This window comes from Gossypium hirsutum, chromosome D12 (assembly GCF_007990345.1).
Source record: "Gossypium hirsutum isolate 1008001.06 chromosome D12, Gossypium_hirsutum_v2.1, whole genome shotgun sequence".
NCBI lineage: Eukaryota > Viridiplantae > Streptophyta > Magnoliopsida > Malvales > Malvaceae > Gossypium > Gossypium hirsutum.
The window spans coordinates 48,184,067-48,206,655 of record NC_053448.1 but is presented as its reverse complement, the minus strand read 5'-3'; the positions used below and the strand labels follow the sequence as shown (position 1 = coordinate 48,206,655).

The 22,589-nt window shown below is 35.4% G+C and overlaps 3 long non-coding RNA genes and 1 pseudogene across 7 annotated transcripts; 2 read left to right on the top strand and 2 right to left on the bottom strand.

The window, feature by feature from the left end:
- Positions 1–1,388: 1,388 nt before the first annotated feature.
- On the bottom strand, positions 1,389–5,470 carry LOC121224172 (uncharacterized). Of its 2 annotated transcripts, XR_005921741.1 has the most exons (4): positions 4,514–5,470; positions 3,386–4,392; positions 1,877–3,109; positions 1,390–1,670 (listed from the first exon to the last, which is right to left on the bottom strand). It is a non-coding gene; the product is annotated as an uncharacterized lncRNA (long non-coding RNA). The 2 variants fall into 2 exon arrangements; XR_005921740.1 differs by having other exon boundaries at positions 1,389–1,670; positions 1,877–4,392; positions 4,514–4,619.
- Positions 2,600–6,122, top strand: LOC121224173 (uncharacterized). The gene is made up of 3 exons (XR_005921742.1): positions 2,600–3,115; positions 3,359–4,249; positions 5,485–6,122. It is a non-coding gene; the product is annotated as an uncharacterized lncRNA (long non-coding RNA).
- A 255-nt stretch (positions 6,123–6,377) lies between these two features.
- Positions 6,378–9,792, bottom strand: LOC121224171 (receptor protein kinase-like protein ZAR1; annotated as a pseudogene).
- A 7,613-nt stretch (positions 9,793–17,405) lies between these two features.
- Positions 17,406–19,906, top strand: LOC121224170 (uncharacterized). 4 transcript variants are annotated; one of them, XR_005921737.1, is made up of 5 exons: positions 17,406–17,727; positions 18,657–18,737; positions 19,107–19,266; positions 19,352–19,513; positions 19,655–19,892. It is a non-coding gene; the product is annotated as an uncharacterized lncRNA (long non-coding RNA). The 4 variants fall into 4 exon arrangements; XR_005921739.1 differs by having other exon boundaries at positions 19,625–19,841; XR_005921738.1 differs by having other exon boundaries at positions 19,352–19,509; positions 19,625–19,772.
- The last annotated feature ends 2,683 nt before the right edge of the window (positions 19,907–22,589 follow it).

The following is a 22,589-nucleotide window of genomic DNA, read 5'->3' as shown; positions in this document are numbered from 1 at the left end:
TAGAGACAGAAAAAATGGTTTGAATAGTAGCAGGTTTGACCACTGGGCTAAACGTTTCTTTGAAGTCACAGCCACGAACCTGAGAGCACCCCTTTGAAAGCAACCATGGTTTTTGATGACTAATCGACCTATTAGGATTCTTTCTAATTTTGAAAAGCCATTTGCATCCAATTGCTTTCCGACCAGGAGGTAGAGAAACCATCTCTTAGGTAGAGTTGGCCATTAAAGCATCAAATTCAACTTGAACTGCGAATTTCCAATCCGTATGAGCAAGAGCTTCCTCAACAGATCGAAGCTCAAAATCTACAACGTCGACTGAAAAAGCTTTAGGCTTAAAAATTTGTGTATTAGACCGAGTAACCATAGCATGAGTATTTTCTGCAAGAAGAGAATGAATATTTGGAGACATACTGGATTGACCAATCGGACTAGCTTCCGTAGACGAACTCGAAAGACAATGCTCCTTATATTACTCTCACATTTAGCCTGTGAACCAACTAAGATGAACTCACTGGGATGACACATATCTGGTAACTCAACCATAACAGATCGGTCAAAATTGCAACCTAGATCAGGAGGCAGAATCGATGACTGGACAGTGGCACTACTGGGTTTTGCAGTAAACTGGGCAGAAGAAGTCCGAACAACAGGAATATATGTGGGAGAATGAGAAGACAACTGAATAGTGGGCAGTGCAAATGAATGAAACAGAAATCGACATTCATCAAACACAACATGACGAGAAATAACAACCTTACCCTCTGGTTTGAGACAATGATAACCCTTATACTGAGAGCTATACCCCAAAAACGTATATGGCTATAAGCGAAAATCCAGTTTGTGTGACATAAAATGACGTAAATACGGGAAGCAACAACAACCAAACACCCTTAAGTGATCATACTTAAGCTCACGACCATAAAGATTCTGATACAGACACTAACCTTTCAAGACTGAAGTGCGTAATCGATTAATAAGATGCACAGCACTGTAGAATGCATAGCCCCAATAATTTATAGGTAGATTAGCCTGGGCCAAAAGTGTAAGACTATTTTCCACAATGTGCCTGTGTTTGCGTTCAACAACACTATTTTGTTCTGAAGTATGAGGGTAGGAAAGACGATGAAGAATCCCATGGCTAGCTATAACTGAAGCAAAAGTACGAAACTCACTGCCTCAATCACTTTGAAATTTCTTAATAGTCTTCCCATGGCAAGCTTGAGATTTATGTTTAATCAGATAAACCCAGGTAAAACGATTACACATGTCAATAAATGAAACATAATACAGATTACCGCCACAGTCAACAGAAGTTGGTCCCCACAAATCAGAGACAACCAATTCAAACAATTCAATATATTCAGTGGTAGAGTGTGAAAGGGAAACTTATTTGATTTCCCTTTCTGACAAGCAACACAAACATTATCAAAACATTTTTTATTTGAAACAATTTGACACTTGTAAAGTACAAGTTTAACAATCACAGAAGAAGGGTGACCAAGCCTTTTATGCCACAGTGAAAAGACATCATCATCATTCAATCGATAATCTTGGATCTCAGTGTTGTTAATAGAGGGAATTGAATCAGAAAGAACAGACGAACCGGTCGAAAATTGATAGAGATAATCACGAACTTAGCCCCGCAGTAAAATTTCCTATGTCTGGATGTCCTTAAAAACACAATAAGAGGGGTGAAATTCAAAAAATACATTGTTGTCAATAGCAAATTGAGAAACAGACATAAGATTTTTTCGGATACTTAGCAAGCACAAAACATTAGAAAGATGTAATAACTTCTTTTTTGTTGGTAGAATAGTATTCCCAATAGAAGAAATTTTAGTGGGAGCCCAATTTCCCATTAAAAGAGAAGAAATACCTATATATGGAGTGGAGGCATTTAAATTAGACGCATTCTGACACACATTATGAGTGGCCTCTGAATCTGGATACCATAATAAGATTCCTATCGGCACAGGAACACATGAGTTAGTATTATCAAATTTGGAATCATATTGTGTGGCATCCGAAAAATTAGACACATAAAATTCATGAATTCGGGGTAGCCCAACACACTGTGAGGAATCAAAATCAAATACACGGGCTCATAGTTTAGTCCGCCATGGAACTTCAAAAGCATTATTTCGCATAGAGCCTTCAAGATTAACATAATTAGCATTAGGCCCAAGTGAACTGAGTCCAAAGTTTTGACTAACATTGACCTGTCCACCATTCAGCCTTTTATTCTGCCCATTAACAGGCCCAAGAGACTGGCCTACATTTGGCCCAAAATGTTACCCATTATTTTTCTCACTAACAAACCCAAGAGACTGGCCTGCATTCGGCCCAAAACACTGCCCAGTATGCTGCCCACAAAATTGGCCTGCATAACTCGGCCTGTGTGCTACAGCAGAAGGCCCAACACGCTGTGCATATCGTTGGCCCAAAGCATGCCCCACATCTATCTGCATATCACGCCTACCATAAAATTCAGATGGGCCACCAATAGACCCAAACCAAGCACCATTTGATCCACCAGCAAATCCAATCCCATAACCAACTTCATTAGGGTAAAAATCCCTAGCTTACGGGGGATAAACATCTCGATTCTGAAATGGTATCTAGCCTCCCAAAAAATCACCACCAGATCCAGAACTATCCAACGAACCAGAACCTTGTAGCCCTTGTCTATTATGCGTAGAAGAAGAAAACCGCGTCCTGGTGGAAGCATTCAGGCCGTCGTAGGAGCAATTGAAACGATAGAAGCAGCACTGCGCCACATGACCGAATTTGTTACAGATTTGACACTGCATTTGTGATCGAAAACCACGCCCTTGCGAACCTACTGTAGCACGTCCTCCATGTACATCGCGTGAAACTGAATCGACTACCGCAACAACCATAGGCGTTTCAACTAGATGAGCATGCATTGGAACCTCACACGTCACTCGCATTTGTCGACTTTCAAAATCCATAAGAACGTCAACTAATCGCTGAAAAAGAAGAGACTCCATCGAAAACTAAGCCAAGGTCAACACTACGTCAAAATTTGACGAGAGGCCAGCCAAAATAACTTTTACCTTTTCGGCTTCTGACACTGCCAATCCAGAAGCTGCAAGTAACGCACAAATATTTTTTATTTTCGCAATATACTCTTTTACAGTTAACTCATCCTTCTTTGTAGAGTGAAGATCATGTTTAATATGAGAAACTTTCGCACTAATTAAAGTAACAAAAAGACGATTTGCGGTGCTCTATATTTTGCATACAAATTTAGCAGATGTAAAGTATGATAGAAGCGACGAACTATTTGTAGAAAAGAGCCAATAAGCTAACAACTTATCTTGTTGATTAAACACAGATGCATCTGGATTTAGAGTAAGTGCACCTTCTGGAGATGCGACGAGCCTAGGTGGGGCAAACAACACACCCTCCAAGGATCCTTGTAGCTCATATCCATCTATTATCAATAGGACATGTTGTTGCCATTGGACAAAATTTTCTTCCTCTAGCTTCACCGTGTCATGACGAGGGAAAGATTGAACCAGGAGTGCACTGGAAAACGATAGACTCATAGGATCAGCAGAGTTAGAATCGGTTGATGGTGCCATAATGCGAAAGCGGAAGTACGTACCAGGACTAGGCGACTAATACTATGTAAGGTACTACGCAAAATATGTATGAATAGAAAGATAAAGTATAGTATAATTCTTTAGTCTTTATTCCTTATCTTTGAATAAACACATTGATGAGGTTTATATACACATATGGGAATAATAGCTCCTAACCAACTACTTAACAGATTTTATAACAAACTAACCATCTTAACAATCTTTATACCATTGTTTAACACTTATGTATTTGTTATGGTTAAATTTTAATGGTATGTACATGGATGTTATTTGTTAATAATGTGTTTTGTGCCATTTTGCTAATTTTTCTAAATTTCACACTCACACTAGTAAAAAGAAAAAACTAGAGTTGAACTATTTTCAATTATGAGATTGTAGATTGTAGATTGTTTACAAGAGATTTATACAGAATAAATATCAGTTATTGTGAGGGTTTATTAGCCCTTTCTTTATCTCATTAAAGTTCATATTTCGTGGGCTGGTTTTTCTTCCCCAAGGAAGCATCTTGCTTTATTGCTGCCAATGGAGTTGGAGATGGATTCATGTGGACTTTTGCTTCTTGACTTTAGAAGCTTGTTCAACATTACAGCTTTGTCTTCCAACTCATCTTTCATATTTGGGTAATTATTCACAGCATCATCATCATCATAATCATTAGAGCTCTCTCTAAATAACTCAATTAGTTATTTCTTTGTATCTGTGAGAGAATTTTCCTTCCAGGTTTTCAGGTTTTTAGGGCTATTTCCGCAAGAAAAAGTAAAATCTGGATGAAACTAAGCTTTGTCAAAAGCAACGATGTGATTTTGAATTTAAGAAACTTAGCAATGCTATTATTATGAGGAAATGAAAATAGTTTGTCTCAACAAAATTGGGGAAAATCTCACCACCATTCACACTGAAGAAATCTTCACTGTCAGATTCTAACCATTGGATGGAATCAAAAAACTTCTCTTCTATGTTACTTGCATAGAAATGATAGGCACACTTCAGTTAGATATGTTAAAAACTTGAGTAAATTAGTTTCCAGGCAACAATAAAGGTTAAAGATCTGCATAATGTAATAATCCATTGATGACAAAAAAAGAAAAGAAAAGAAAGGTTAAGAAAGCCAGGTTAGAGAACAAACTCAAGTCTCAACAACTGATTTCTTATTCTATTGATGATGGCTGACGTCTAGTACCGAGTTCAACAATGGAGTGCTCCTTTCTGGAAATGTTCTTCTTAATGGAGGAGTGAATTTGGGCACTAAGATTCATGTCTATAGCATCTTTGTTCTTGCAAACTCTAGAGCAATTGCCCATGTCTTTTTGTGACAATGACTTTGTTTACTACACATTCATGAGGCGGCACTTTAACCAACCTGTTTTTCTTCAATGCAAGCCAAGAAAGAAAGAGAAGAAAATTGAGAGAGAAAGGATAGGAATATGGGGTTTTAGCTTCTTCTTTTTTGCTTGAATTAAATCAACCAAAATAAGGGGAAGGGAGTGGGGAGCTAATTACTCTTAAAAGTAAAGAAATATCACTGCTTGCTAGCTTGGGTCCATCCATAATCAATGATCTCCTAATTTGGCCTTTATACTGTGCCATTATCTTTGTATGATTGATACCTTTCTTACTGAACTATTATTTTCATGGCCGTTGCAGGAAAAGAAATAAAGGTGTTGTGGGGGTGGTTTCATCATTCCTCTTTTTTGGATTTGTTTTAACTTTGCTTTACTGACATAAACCTCGTTCCAAACTTGTATGCTAAGTTCAGTATATAAAAGAAACCCTGAATCTAAATCAACTTGACAGTTTTTTTTCTTATCTTTGCTTTGCTTTGAATAATTTCAGATCCCATTGTATTGTATTGTAGGGATCACCAAAGACTGAAGAATTCAACTTTGATTTTGTTATACCAACACATACAACGCCATATCCCAACAAAAATTAGTGTTGGCCACCTCAAAAGCTGAGTATAGAAGTGTAGCTAATGTAACATGCGAATTGACATGATTTCGTTCTCCGCTGGATGAAATATGTATGAAGATTAAAGGCATACTAGTAATTTGGTGTGATAATTCCAGCACGGTGTCCTTGGCAGCAAATCCAGTGCTACATGCTCATGTTAAGCATGTTGAGCTTGACTTACATTTTGTGCGTGACAAGGTGCTCAGCAACAACTTCAGGTCAACTATGTACTTGGGAATGATCAAGTAGACCATACCGTTAACCATAGGTGTTTTTTTTTTTTTTCATGCTAAGATGAATGTGATTGCTATTGAGTCTGGAGGGGGAATATTAGAAGTAACTAAGTAACTTGAATTAATTAAGAGCAATTCATTGTTAGTTAAGTAGTTAAGGGTAGTTTTCTACTTTGTTAGTGATTCATTTATGGAGTATAAGTATTGAATGTCGATTATAATTGTTAAGTTAGATTAATGAGTTTTCTAATAAGACTATACTCTTAATTTCATTACAAGTCTAGAATGATTGAGTTTCAACTTTCATCTATATTTACTTTTTCTATTAAGAGTTAGAAGTTGCCAACTAACCGGCGAGTTCCCTCATGGTTTATTTATTGTCCTAAAAACATAAAATCCGAGTACTAGTTTTCCTAAAAACATAAAATCTGAGTACTAGATTTTTCTTCTCAAATTCCATGGCCTTATAGGATACACTTGCCATATGATCAACAATGTCAAGTAAAAGGGTCAAACTTAATGTCAGAAAAATAATATCTAACAAAAATGATATACTTAACCCATGAAATGCGCATTTAACCCTATATAGATAGAATTAATGCCTTAGCACTGTGGCCTTGAATTGTTAGAAAAGAAAGAAATTATTACAATCACATCCCACTATAAACAGAAATTTAAAATTACAAAAAAAAAATTGTAGCCAAAAAAGGACACATTGTCTCCTATTGGCTCTCCCGGGACAGTTGAATTTTCAAGAAAGTTTTGGGCCTAATCTGGAAAACCATTTAGAGGAATGAATATAGTTAATCTTCCACCCCTAACAAAAATCAGTATACCATGTTATTTCACAGACAAAAGACAAAACAAGGATATATATATGCTGTTAATTTATGTTCCAATTCTTTCAAGATTCTCGGAAACAGTTTTCATCCTGGGTCCAATCTCAGGGTCTGCTTCAATGCATGCAAGCGCTACATGAAAAAAGCTAACATTTCCTTCTTGGCATGTACTTCTTGTAATAACATCGAATCTGCCATATCCGACAAGGGGTTTTCTTCTTCGAGTCCTTTCCTTACCCACCTCACCAGGTCTGCAATTTCCATAGAACTGGATGTGGTCGAAGATAGCTCAGGGGACTTCCTGATGAGTAGTTCAAGTAAGACCACTCCAAATGAATAGACATCCCATTTTTGGGTGGGTCGACCACCGATGGCTCGAGCCTCCGACGATCGGTAGATGTTGGTTCGTTCGGTTTGGATCGATTTGTGAGGAAGTCCGCCAATGAAGCCACCGCAGGAAGAGGGATCACTGCCGGTAGTGATGAGTTTGTTGAGGCTAAAATAAAAAATGTAGGGATGGAATTAATGGTCAATGAGGATGTTGGAGGGTTTAACGTTGCCGTGAACGAATTTCCTGGAACTGCATTCGTGAAGGTAGGCCAAGCCACGAGCGGATCTCTTTGTGATTTTCAGCCTTGTTGACCATGTAAGGTTTGTTGGTGGCTGACCATTTCTGCTTGAAATTTTTTTATTAGCGACATAATAAAACTACATAATTTGGAAAAAAATGAAAATGGGTAATCATACGTGTATTTATAGATATATCAAATGAGTTTCTAAACTCTTTTTCTTCTACGTAACATGTGTGGTATGGTAACTTAAAAAGATAATACTAAATTGACTTCTTTTTTTAACCATATCATACAAGGCCAAAGGTGACTGTTGAGGGACCTACCATTTGGTATACAACTCATTTAAAAGCAACCGTACCAACCTACAAATCTGTCAAACTCACTAACAAATAAGAGAGAAGCAAAAATTACTAGATTTTCTACTGTAATTTACCACTAAATTTATACTAAACCATTCCCGCTTTGGGTGGTTTCTTCTTCAAAAGATCTTTTATTATGCATGCATTTTTATCTTTTTAAAAATAATATTTATTCTAAATATATATTTTTAAAATACAACATCTTTATAATAGATCGGAAAGTGAAGATCTTTAACAAAAGTTTCCGCACTATGAGAGTATAATTGTAACGGAAAGGGACTACACTGGCAGGCCTAATGAGTCCCCGTGGGTGAGTAATTACACTCATAAGGGGTCGCCCACTTTGGACCACTTCATTTCTAGATCATCATAATTAAGCATGACCAACGTTAGATTATTATTATTATTATTATTGCCATTATTTATGCTTTTAAATCTACCAAATAAAGAGAAAGGGAAGGAATACTAAATTTTATTAACATAACAAACACACGATTAAAAGAAGCAAATGTATCAACTAATGTTAGGAATGAACAGGGTTGAACCTTCAACATCATAGAAAAATATATAATAAAAAAAGAACGCAAACTGTATTAAATAATGATAAAAACTTAAATCAAATTGTGATTGATTGGATGATGTTTTTGAAGGATAGGAAGACAGATTTTTGAAAAAACAATAAAAAAAGTATGGAGAATAAGGAAATAGTAGAGTTGGGTGGAAGAAGAGGGAAAAGAGAAGCTAACCTTTCATGCCATTGGTCAAATTGCCATTGGAGATTAAATCACTAATAAGAAGCTTTTCATCAAGAGCCCAATAATAAGCTCTCAACTTCACAACATTGGGATGCTTAACCTTCCCAATGGCTTAAACTTCAGCAGCAAACTCCCTGTACCTCTGCTGATCTAATCCACCCTCACCCAATCGACGTACAGCTACAGGGACCCCATTTCCAAGGACCATCTTGTAAACTATGCCAAGCCCACTCTTTCCCAACACATAAGTTGACGCTCTAAGCAGCTCGTCCAGTTCAATGTTGAACCATTTATCAATGGCCACCAACTCTCCTTCTCCCTTCGCCGATCTCTCCCCTTTCTCATGCTCTTCGTTTTCTGAATCTTCATTTTGAAACCCATTGATACAAGCACATGAACAAAGTTTTCTTCTATCACTTTAACCAAATTTGCATTTCCCAGTGCAGCTACAACCATTTGACGAATCTTTCCTTTTCCAGTAAATGTAGACTATAATCAACCTTAAGAAAGCCAGTCCAGCGGCATCGGCTGCTGAGATTAACAAAATTAGTCCAGGTCCAAGACCTTTTTTTTGAGTTTCGCTTAAATTATTACGGCTCGAGCTTTGAGTTCCTGAAAGACTAATGTTGGAGTTTGTACAGGGTTTTTGAAGAGGAAACCCATATAAAAGAGGATTGTTTAGAAATGTCGTTAGTCCCTGGTTAGCAAACGATCCAGTTTTTGGTATTTCACTGCTTAAATTATTGTTTCTGAGATCAAAGCTGACAGTAACCGGCAAGTCACCTAATGTTTTCGAGAGCTTACCAGACAAGTGATTGTAAGACAAATTGAGAGTCGTCGACAATGAATTTAACTCCCTGATGGTATGGGAATCGACCCATTAAATTTATTGGAGGAAAGATCGAGCTGAACTAAGTTTTTCGTTTTTGGCCAAATCCCACCGGGAATTTGACCCGAGAACTTGTTTTGAGCTAGGATCAACCTCTGTAACTGTTTGCAATTCTTAAGATTCTCAGGCAAAGAACCCGACAGCGAGTTGTTGGAGAGGTCAAGGTTTTGTAACATCGGAAGATTGCAAATCAATGGAGGCAACGAACCGGAAAGATTGTTACCGTACAAAAACAAGCTGTGAAGCAACGTTTCGTTGAACAGCTGGCCCAGTATGGAACCGTAAAAGTTATTATTGTGAAGATTCAAACTTCGGAGGTAAATTAATGTTCCAAGCTCTGACGGAATATAACCCCTGAGATTCTTACCGGAAACGGCGATCCCGACAACACGTGGGTCGGGGAAGCCTGTAATGTTTATGCAGGAAATGTCAGACTAACGGCAGGGTGTGGCGTCGTTTTTGTTCCAGTCGGTGAAAGGTGAGTCGTGACCGGCGGGTAGGTCGACGGTTGATTTTAAAGAGAGGAGAGAAAGACCGTTAGGGGAAAGTGAAATGATAGGGTTTAGGTTTCAGAATAGGAAGAAGAGAGTAAAGAGAAGAAAATTGTTCATGATCAATTAAAAGCAGCTCAGTTTCCCTTTTCTCTGTTCTTTTTTTTCTTGAGAATAAAAATGTGGGTTTTGAAAAAAAAATGAAAGAGAAGAAGAAATAAGGAATAGTTGGTTGGTTTAATGTGGTTTTGAGTGAGTTCTTACAGGGAAGTTAAAGGAGGAGAAGAGGAGGGGGTAGTTGGGTGAAGAAGAAGAGGTATTTATGAGAAAGAGACTTGAGGAAGACGAGATTTCTATTCGACGGTGGGACCCTACCTCGGGATAGAAAAAGTTGAGGCGAAAGTGGATATGGTGGTGGTCGTGGTGGAGAAGGCTTTGTAGTAGAAGAAACGCGAGTTAGAAGAATGGAGTGAAAACGAGAAAAAGATATGGAAGTGTTTTAAGATTATTTTTTTAGATTTAATATACTATTTTTTATGTAATCCCACAAAAATAAATATAATAATTAATTAAGAAAATTATGTAAAACATATATTATTAAAATTTATATAAAAATTTAATAAAATTTTGATTAAAATAATAAAATTAAATGATTAAAATATTGGTTCAGCGTTTACGTTCCCTGTCGAGTAACAAAATGCAACCATTGTTTTAACATCTTCATCATCTACAAGTTTCATCTCGATAAATTTGATATGATTTGACGAAACTATAAATTTGTAAAATAGTCTGAACATCCTCTTCTCACAATGTTGAGTTATTTTTGCACTAATATATTTTGTTTCATATCTTCAACTTTTGCATCTTACTAAACCTCATTCCTATTTGTTGGCAAGATTAAAAAATACAACCATCCAGTATTTGTAAAATAATCTTGAATTGAACGTATATGAAGAGTTGGTTATTCATTTTCAATACAATATCTGTAAAATAAATTAAAAATGAAAAAAATAGTAGCTCCTATTAAAAAATAATAATTTCATACAAAATAACTAGAAACTAACCTTATAAACACGAGCTTGATTTTTAAAATTAAAAATACAAATCTTTCTTCTTTTTCATTGTTTTCTACCCTCCTTGAAAGAACTAGCCAAACAGAAATAAACGAGAGGATAAAATGAATTTCTTTCTCTTGTATTCAAAATTGCTTACTTCTGAATTATCAACTTATAGTATTTATAGACTTTTTTGACTAGTCTAAACTTCTCAACAACCTTACCAGACTCATAACTAATTAACAACTTCCTATATTCTAATATTCATCCATCTTCTCCACAGGTAACACCTGTAGAAAACTCCGAAATCGAGTAAAATTCGAAAGTGAAAGCGGTTTAGTAAGAACATCAGCAACTTGATCACAAGCTGGAACCTCGCCAACAGCAATAATACCATTAGCTACTTTTTCACGAACGAAAAATAAATCTAACTCAACGTGCTTAAACTTGGAATGAAGAACAGGATTAGCAGCAACTGCAACCGCCCCAGAACTATCACACCAAATATCAGGAATGCTAGTAGACTGAACATGCAACTCTTGAAGTAACGATAAAAGCCACGTAACCTCACTAGTAACTGCAGCAAGACTTCGGTACTCTGCCTCAGCAGTAGACCGAGCAACAACCTGCTGTTTTTTCGTACACCACGAGACAGGAGAATGTCCAAAATACACACAGTATCCAGTAGTAGATCTCCGGTCATCAAAATCTAAACCCCAGTTTGCATCAGCATACCCAACTAATGACAAACAGGTAGACGGACGAAATACAATCCCAAAATCAATCGTTCCACCTAGATACCTCAAAATCCGCTTCAGAGCGGTCATATGTATGGAAGTGGGACAATGCATAACTGACATATTCGATTTACAGCATACGCAACATCAGGCCGCGTAAGAGTAACATACTGTAATGCTCCTGCAAGACTCCTATATTCAGTTGGATCCTCCAAACGTTCCCCACCATCTCTAGTTAAGATAGAGGAACTAATCATCGGAGTGTGAACACTCTTCGCATTTTCCATCGAGCACCTTATGAGAATATCATGAATATACTTCTTCTGACATAGATGAAGACAACCGGAGGAAGAACGAGTAACCTCTATCCCAAGAAAATAATAGAGATCACCCATGTCCTTAAGTGAGAACTTATTATTCAGCAACTTAACAAACCACTCTATAACAGAAGGCACATCACCAGTAATAATGATATCATCAACGTATACCAGAACATACAATGTTGAAGCTGATACCACTCGAACAAACAAAGAAGCATCAGACTTTGATACCACAAACCCCACAGAGAGTAGAAATCCTTTTAACTTTTCAAACCAGGCACGAGGAGCCTGACGAAGACCATACAACGCTTTCTTCAGACGACACACCAAAGGTCTACCATGTGAGTCATATTGAACATAACCAGGAGGTTGATGCATAAAAACTTCAGTGTCCAGATCGCCATTTAGAAACGTATTATTCACATCAACTTGCCGAAGCAACCACCCCTTAGACACAGCAATAGAGAAAATAACTCTGATAGTAGCCGGTTTGACCACTGGACTAAACGTTTCCTTAAAGTCACAACCTGGAACTTGGGAACATCCTTTCGCGACTAAATGAGCCTTATGTCGAGCAATAGTACCATCAGAATTCTTCTTGATTCTGAACAACCATTTGCACCCAATGATCTTACGATTAGACGGAGTGGGAACAAGCTCCCATGTGGAATTACGCATAAGAGCATCATACTCAGCTTGCGCAGCATCGCGCCACTCAACAATAGCCAGAGCTTCTTCAATCGTAGTCGGTTCAACAGCTTCAACATTTAAAACCTTAGGCTTGTAAACCCCCGCTTTAGCTCGAGTGACCATTGGGTGAGTATTACCCATAGGTGGCCTACTAATCTGACTATCAGATGCCGATGAAACACCTGCAGACATTCTCATAGTAGAATGAGAATTATCACTTGATGATCCCGAGCCATGCACTGCTAGAGGATCACTCAATTCAGTCCCATCATTAGCTGACGAACCATGAACTGGGAGATTACCCGACCCAGTCCCGACATCAGCTGAAGAATCACGAGACTAAGACTGCTCTAAATTAACACCTAATGCAGGATCAGTAGACGGAGATTGCAACCCTTGTAAAGACTGTGTCATCATGCAAGGCTCAAGAGTTGAGGAATAAGACGGCCACACGAGAGGAACAGCAGTCGCACTAGTCTGAGTGGTCGTCAACATAGACTTGTCTGGAATAGTCTCAGCAAACAGAAATCTCTGTTCATCAAATACCACATGCCTTGATATTATAACCTTACCATCTGGTAAAAAACATTGATACCCCTTGTGACGAGGACTGTATCCCAACAATGTAGACGGCTGAGACCGAAAGTCTAATTTATTCCTTACAAACGGACGTAAGTAAGGATAACAACAGCAGCCAAACACTCAAAGATGATCATAGGTCGGATCATGTCCATATAGTGCCTTAAACGGAGAACTGTCTTGAAGTACAACAGTAGGAAGTCGATTTATAAGATGAACTGCACAGCAAAACGCATACCCCCAGTATTCCAGAGGCAAACTTGCGTGAGCCAACAATGTAATACCCACTTCAACAATGTGGCGATGCTTACGCTCAGCCACTCCATTTTGTTCTGAAGTATACGGACACGTTAGTCGATGTATGATTCCTTGAGATTCTAAGACAGACGTAAAACCACGGTATTCGCCTCCCCAATCGCTCTGGAACTGCTTAATAGACTTGCCAAAATGTGTCTTAATTAACTATTGAAACTGAGTAAAGCATTCTAGTGCTTGAGCTTTTTGACGTAAAGGATAAACCCAAGTAAACCGAGTACACATATCAATAAACGAAACATAATATCTTTTATCACCACATACAACAGGTGCAGGACCCCAAAGATCAGAAACAACCAACTCAAAAGGACGGTAGCTAGTAGTCGAATGGGAGAATGGCAACTTATGTGACCTGCCTTTTTGACATGCAGTACATATACCATCCAAACTATTTTTACTTAAAGCAACATTACATTTATTTAAAACTGTTTTGACCACAGAAGTTGATGGGTGGCCTAAACGATTATGCCATAAAGCAAACACATTATTATTTGAAACTACATGTGGAACTTGCGAATGAGCAACAAATGGAGCAACCGTAGACGGAGTAGAACCCACTGGCACAGAAAAGTGATAAAGTCCATCATGAATGCGGCCCGTCAGCAATGTCTCCCGAGTCATCGTATCCTTAATAACACAATGGTTAGGATGAAACTCAAAAAACACACCATTATCACGAGCAAACTGTGAGATGGATAAGAGGTTTTTCCGTATACTTGGCACACATAAGACATTTCATAATCGCAACGACTTATATTGAGTATGTAAAATAGCAGTACCAATTGACGAAATTATCGCAGGAGTACCATCAGCCATTAAAAGAGATGACGTACCTGAATATGGCGTGACATCACGTAAAGCTGACACATCACGACAGACATGATGACTAGCTCCCGAGTCAGGATACCAAGTTGTGGTGCCACCTTGCACGGGAACGTATGGGTCATCTTTACTAGTACCAAACCCAAGTTGAGCAGTATTGACATGAGAGCCAGATTCTGAAGGATCAGAATAATCAGATGCATGTAAGTCCCCTAGCCGAGGAAGCCCAATACATGGTTCGAACCCAGTACAAACCCGAGCACACGGTTTGGTAAATCGTAAAACTCTATCAACGCCAAACGGTTCAGGTGAGCCGGGATCACTTTGATCAACTTGAACAAAATTAGACGACGGAACCCCGTTTGTATTTGGGTCAATATTCGGCCCATGAGTGGAATTTACCACATTCGGCCCTTGCAACCCACACCGTCCATTTCCAGCAATAAAATTCAATGAGGCATTTCCATTATTCCCATCGCCATTAAAACCAGGCCCATTATCATGTCCAAACTGACGCAAATTTGGCTTAAAATGGTTTCCATATGGCCGGCCATACTCATTTGGATATGACACCTGTGGCCTACGTGCTAATTTTTCACTCTGCATGCTAGCACTCCAATTTTGACCACCATTCCTATTTTGACTTGCATAGTTCCCTTGTCCATAAATTGTTCTTTGGCTTTTGGGATAAGGAGCCACATACTGCTCATCTTCTTCTTGCGCACATGGTCCAAATGCGGCTCTCTCAACACCCGACGGATCCCCTTGATTATTCGACTCTCTATGATAACGATAGTAGCACTTCTGAGCTACATGACCAAAACGACTACAGATCTGGCATTGAATACGAGATCGGAAGGTCCTGCCACGGCCACGAACAGACGTACGGCCGCCACGATTTCCTCCTTCAACCGACGGCGCATCCTCAACCAGATTTGCATTCAAACTTACCTCCTGCAACACCTGAGCTTGACGGCTCTCACAATCAACTAGAGCATCGACCACACGTTGTAACGACAGAACACCTGTCGACAGCCTAGCGGAGGAGATAACTGCCTCAAACTCTGACGGTAATCCCGCGAGCATCACCTCAATCTTCTATTCATCAGAGAGACGAGAACCAGAGGCATCTAACATAGCACACAGATCTTTAATTTTAACAACATAAGCTTTAATGGAAAGGTTACCTTTCTTCAAAGAATGAAGCTCATGCCGAATGCGTGACTGCTTTGCACCAGTGTCAGTCGCAAACAAATTTATCGCCATGTTCCACATATCACACGCTGTGGATGCATCATCAAATGACGATTGAAGAGATGTACTTACAGTTGATAACAACCATGAAGTCAGAAGCCTATCTTGCTGTAGGAACACCTGTGCTGCCAGATTTGGAGCACGCAAATCCACTATTAATTTGATCTATTTGCGCCATTGAATATAGATGCCTTCATCAAGCTTAACCACTTCATGCCGAGGAAGACCGGTCGTGACGCGATCGCCGGAGAATACTGCAGAGCTAGACTCACCAGTTACGAAATCAGCGGAAGCCATGATAGACAAGATCCAGAATCAAATGGCGATTGATACCATGAAAGAACTAGCCAAACAGAAATAAACGAGAGGATAAAATGAATTTCTTTCTCTTGTATTCAAAATTGCTTACTTCTGAATTCTCAACTTACAGTATTTATAGACTTTGTGGACTAGTCTAAACTTCTCAACAACCTTACTAGACTCATAACTAATTAACAACTTCCTATATTCTAATACTCCTACTAAACACAAATCTTCCCTTTTCTTTTTTTTTTCTTTCTCTTTTAAACGGATATCGAAAATTCAATAAAAACCAAAGCATTCAACAGATACCATTTTTTGGCCGGTATGGGGTTATATATTTTGAATGGTGTCACTTGACACACTGGCGGCACACATTTAAAAAGAATTTCCTTGGCAACTTACCGTTGGTGCCGCTTGATACACCGACGAATTGACAAAAATTTAAAAAAAAAAATTTGGACTGATGCCCCTGCCAGACTGGCAAGACCCATTAAATTTTTTGTTTCATTTTTTTCTCCACTATGAATAACCAAACTTTTCACGGTTATTTCAAAAAATACATACGGATGTTGTCTAACACAATGGCGGGAGCAAGAGGAATTTAAAAAAAAAGTAATGATTGGGTCATGATTAGGGGGAAAAAAGGGATAGTGCCGCCAATTGGTCAAACGGCACTAACTACTGCTATAACAAACAAGTCATTTTCATACATAATTTTTCTCCCAAATTATTTTTATAATTAAATAATATTTTTAAGTTATTCATAAAAAAATGAACTGAATGTGGTTGAACTCTCATATCAATGAAGAAGTGAGTAACTACCAATTTGTTGAAACCAAATATTTGGATTGGGTGAAAAGTTATTTCTACTATGTTTATATTTATAGATAGAATTGATAAAATATAAATATTAAATATTTATATTCAATGCTTCTGTGCATTGTGAATAAATCATATGTTATCTCACATCACTGATGAAAATTATTTGTATTTAGTTTAAATTTTCTATTTATTTATTTATTTATTAGTGAAGCAGTACTTTATAAAATTATACATAAACAATTTATAAAATGCAACAGTAATTTTTTTTTCCGATACAATTATATTGGTGGTAATTATCGTGAGAAATTTAGTGGTGTAATTTTATTGCGATTCCAAATTATTTGAACCATTAAACTTATGAAAATAAAGTTAATTTATTAATTATGTCAACTCAATACTGTTACTTACTCAATCAATAATCCACTATTGGAAAATGAATTTTTAACCTAAATAATTAACTGCAACTATGACATGGAACCTAAATCAAGCCCCAGACCTAAATTATCGTATGCTTTTTTTTTCATTTAGTTAGATTTGATATGGCATATCTTGTAAATTCTTAAAATAAAATGATATGATTAATCTCGTCCGTCGATGTATTTGTATCTTAACCGTCGGTTTTGGGAGCTCATCTATAAATAGAGAGCCTCCCCTCATTTGTACTCACTCCTGAATTATTTCATTAGTATTTACTCAAACACTTTGCGAGCGCTCTTTCTATTATTCTTTTGTAGCTTCTTTTGGCACAATCGCTTCCGCTATACAAATTGAACTCTTTACTTTTTTTTTTCTTGACTTGTTAGTCTTCTAAGGCTCCGTTCTCCTTTGCTTTTCAGATAGACTTTTGCAAGAAAAATCATTTTCCCTTAAAAGTAATGAAGAACAAACATTATTTCAGAATAATTTTGAGCTTAAAAAAATATTTTTTGGTAGATGGAAAAGTTGAAAATTTTAATTTTTCTTCAGCCAAAAGTGCTTTTGGCTGATAATTTCCATTTTTAACTTGTCTTCTCCCAAAAAACATTCTTTCCTCTGGTTCTTTGGCTATACCCTTTTTTTTCACATTTTCTCTTTCAAAGTTCTTTTCTCTGGTTCTTTGTTCCTCTTCCGCCGGTGAGTTTCTTTTCTTCTTCTTCTCTTTAATTATTCATTATGCTTTAGTAGTTTTTAGTTGTTTTTTGATGGTTTGATTTTTACAGAAATTTTATAGAAATTAATTGACTTATTTTACAGAAATTCTTTCTCCTTAAAATCATTGTTTGAGCTATGTCTTAGAGTGCTCGTGTTTATCAGTATAATTTGAGCTATGCTATGTCCCATAGAGAAATAACCAAGTCTGAATTCCATAAGGGAGTGTCTTAGGAAGTTGAGGAGAGTCTAAATGACCCTTTTTATTATTATCCAAACTGTTGTCTAAGAGTAAGGATTTTGTCTGTTGCTCATGAGTTCATAATGGGAACACTAGCCTTTGCATTTATATGCAACCTTCTGTTCTTTTCATATATTGTTTGGAAAATTCACTTTAAGGGGTCATTCTTTGAACTAGACCAGTATCAATTGTAAGTTTCAAGTTTTTGAGACTGTAAAAATCTAATTTCTGGGTACCTGAACCTAGTTTAAAATTAGCTTGTGACACAGGACATCATCCAGTCTTTGTTATTTTGGAACCTGATAAGGTAAGAAGGGTAGAAGGGATTTTGCAGTTAAAAGTCACTTGAAAAGTGAAAACTTCATTGGTATTCTTTTTGGTGAGGGGCAGGTTGGTTTGTTAATGAGCTTCGAGGCACGGTTTTAGTAGAGTGCCATAGAGTGTTAATTTTAAATTTTATAAGTTGAGAGACCTGTAAATGGATAACTTACAGAATGCTCTACATAGAAGACTCCCAACAAGAAAAATTCTCTACTGATGTTGAGATCATTTATTTCTTTTATGAGTTACTGTTTGAAACTGCATTTTTTTGTCGTGTGTATGCATATACAAATACATATATGCTCTGTCATCAATTAATTAATAGTTTTTACCTGTTCTGTCTTTCTTGAAGCTTCATTGCTCAAGTGGAGTTTGATCTCTCTTGTTGATTTGATCGCTTTCCTTCTCATTCAGTATACTGCACCTAAAATAGGTAAGTGATGAAGATTTTCTGGTAATGTTTTGCTTTATCTTTGTAGTTTTGTAGTTCCAATTTTCCATAATTCAGCAGGGTCTCAGTTGTTTGTTCATTGTTTTTTCTTACGACTTTTATCTCGTTGGTGCTTTAGATTTTGCTGGACGTATCTAATGAACTTTGCTAAGTGCTTATTGTAGAATTCAGCAATCTTTAATGTTACATAACCCCAAGTCTATAAGAAAATTAGAAGAGGGGTTTATGATATTTCTTGACTTCTTGCATTCTTTATAAGTTTAATTTCTTTTTCTGATTATTGTATGTTAATGGTTTTATTTGAAGTTGTTTTCATTTCTTATAAAGTAACATGGGATTACTTTCTTGTAGGATTTCGTTTTAGGAGGAAATATTTGTTACTGTGGCCTGTTATCATCTTTTCCCTACTTGTTTTTCTTTCACAAGTTGCATATCTTGTTAGATGGGCTGTTGGAGGCTATAAACAAAGTGTAGGAGATGCTTGGTGGCTCAAGCTAATTGGTTTTATGATGTGAGGATATATTTTGTTTTCTTTAATTCTTTCCTTCAGTCTCTGCATATTTTGACAGTTTGTCCCTTTGGCTATGCTTTTGCAGAATCCAGTCTTAGAGATCTCCCACTGTGATCTATTTTTTGGTTACACAACTTCTAGTGCTAGTAGTTGCATTGCTTGATATACATGGGAATAGATTCGGTCTTGTTCCGTAGCGGTATACTTGTTGGGGTCATTTCTTAACAGTTGTTGAACAATTAGGTTTGTAAGTATTTCCTTATTTTTCTAATTGATTTTTATGTAGTGATATTGTTGCACTATGTACTCTCCCCGCCCAAAACAAGATCCATTTAGCAATCCTATATGCATGTTTTAGGATTAAACCATGAGAATATTATTGATTCAGAAAATACGCATGGTCGAGAAAGTGATGATGATGACAACGACGATGATGATGGTGATGATGACGGTGAATCAAACAATTCAAGTGGTTTTGAAATGGAATTAACAAGAGATGCTATAGCTTCTAGTTTAATGTATTCACTTTAAATTGTAAATGCTATTGTAAAATTTTTAGTATTTATATTTGTTATATAAATATTATCCCTTTTAAAAACTTTAATCCAAATATATGTAATATTTTAATTTGTTAGGTTTATGTTTTCTATGTTATGTTAATATCTAATATGAGTTATATATTCAAATACATTTTAAAATAAAATAATACAAATGTGTTAAAAGCATTAATTAAAAATAAAAAAATAATTTTTATAATAATACAATTGTGTCCATATCTAATTACAAATATTTAATTATTATATTTAAATATTTAAATATAGTTTATATATTCTAATTAAATTTAATAAATAATTAATATTAATTACTTATAAATATTTAAAATTAATATTATATATTAAAATATTAACAATAAGTTATAATAAATTATTTTTATATTTTTGCTAAAATATCATAATATTAACTAATTTGAACATTATTTAAATACATATTTGTTGCTTTATAATATCATGTCGAAAATGGACATTTTATTCTTCAAAAGCACTTTTTTGACAGTAATACTAAATACTCAAATTTTTCAAAAGAACTTTTCCACAACACTTTTCAAAAGTACTTTTCAAAAACAATGAAGAACTAGCCTTTGTTAGTCTTTTTTTTTCAAACTTTTAAAAATCAAGTTTCTCTATTTAATTATTTTAAGAATAAAAACAATTAAATTTTAATATGTTATTTTTATAACATAATTATTTAACACATTTGATTTTATATAATAATTTTTTTATAATTTTTACACTAACAGGTAACAATAACAAATATTTTACTGAAAATTTAACTAAAATATTTCATTATAATAAAAATTTACTTAATATATAATAAACTAATAATTTATATTGAGATCAATATTTTTAGAATTGAACCAATGATCGAATTGACAATAATAGCAATGCTCGAAATTTTCCTTTCAGAGGTTGAGAGAGGTTGGCGATTAATTTTATTTTTGAACATAATCGCTCGCTTGTTCTACCTAACAAGGTTGAAAAAGTTATTTCATTGATCACAGTGTTTCCAAAACTGTACCTAGAAATGGTCGGGGTATTGGTCCGAAGATAGGGGTTGAAGCGATTAAGCTGTGAATAGATATAGACTGATTGAACAAAGCTAAGAAAACCAATTGAACTGATTTTTTTTTCTATTTTGAATTTTTATTTTTATGAATTTTTAATAATTTATTTAATCGAACCGATGAACTGATCAAATCGAGAACTAATGGTTTGATTGGTTCAACCAACGATCTAGATCTGAAAAAAGAAATAAGAAAAAGGAAACATATAAGAAAAAAATAACAATTTGTCTTTTTTACCACATGTCAAATTTTAATTAATTTTTTTAAGTAGACTTAATGGTTATAACTAACAATTGAACTAACAAAAATATCAACTTAGAAAAAAATAGTTTAGGTATCACTTGTGACAAAAAAATATTGAGGTATCAAAATAAAAAAAATACATAATGTACGTACAAATTTGTGGGTTAATCTTCTTTTAAAATATATTTAACGGTTTGACAAATAAGAATACCAATTTGGGAAAAAAACGTGGTTTAGGCACTATTTTGTGATAAAAAAATTTTAAATATTAAAATAAAAAAATGGTATAATTTAAATACCAATTTAAAATTTAAGCCTATAATAAAAATACAACCTTAAAAAACTAACTTTGTTAGCTGCCAAGGGATCCAACTGCTTAAGAAACTACTAAAATGTGGTATAACTTTAAAAAATAATTTTAAATGCTAAAAGTTTAAAAAGTAAAAAATCAAAACAATATTTATATACCCTTAAAAGATCACTAACAAAGGTAGAGCTTTAGAGGTTTTCAAAAGTAATTTTAAATGCTAAAAAGTTTTAAAATAAAAAAAAATTATATACAAATTTGAATTTTTATTCAATTTTCAAGTAAGAGAAAATCAAAAGAAAAAGACAGTGATCCCCACATATCATTAAAATTTATTCTCATAGTTGATTATCCAAAGTAATTTGTAATGGTAAACAATTATTTTAAATTTGAGGATTCAATATCCAAAATTTAAGTTGGTATGGGGTTTACACCATTAAAATTTTCACCATAATTGACATCTAATTACTCTTAGTATGTCATTAAGTCATTAACATTCTCGACAGTATATCTACTTCATGGAAAAGAAGCTTTGTCGTCAGTTGTCTTGTTTCTGTTTTCTTTTCCTCCTTATTTTTGAGTGTAGAAACAAGTTGTAGTTGAAGCTTATGAATATAGAGAATTTTAAACTTTTTAAAATTTTTGTGAAATATTTAACTTAGTATTTTATTATCTAATTAACCTCACTTCCAAGTTTCAGTCATGAAAACATGCTTAGATGAGAGAGAAGAAAGAGGCCTAGCTAGGTTTACTCAAGTTGCCATTATTGTTTTTATCCATACCAGTTATGCTACCACTAAACAATGCCTTATTTTTCTTCTATACACAATATTTGAGTTTTAACCCAAATATAGTACTTTTTTAATATTATTTATGTGTGTTTTCAAAAGTTATTTTATATTTTTAAGATTCAAAGGTATAAAGTTCAAATCATCACGACAGTATGTAACTATAAAGAGGAAGGTACTACAAATGCAGTTGATAGACCTTGACTTCTATAGATGTGAGTTTAGGATTGTGAAATTTGACCAGATACTTTATTTATTTGTTGTCTCAAAAAACTTATTTAATAAATGAAAGTTGACAACTATAATACTTTACTTTACTTCGTAAGTACTCACCCATTTTTATTCTTTTTTTTTCTCAACCAAA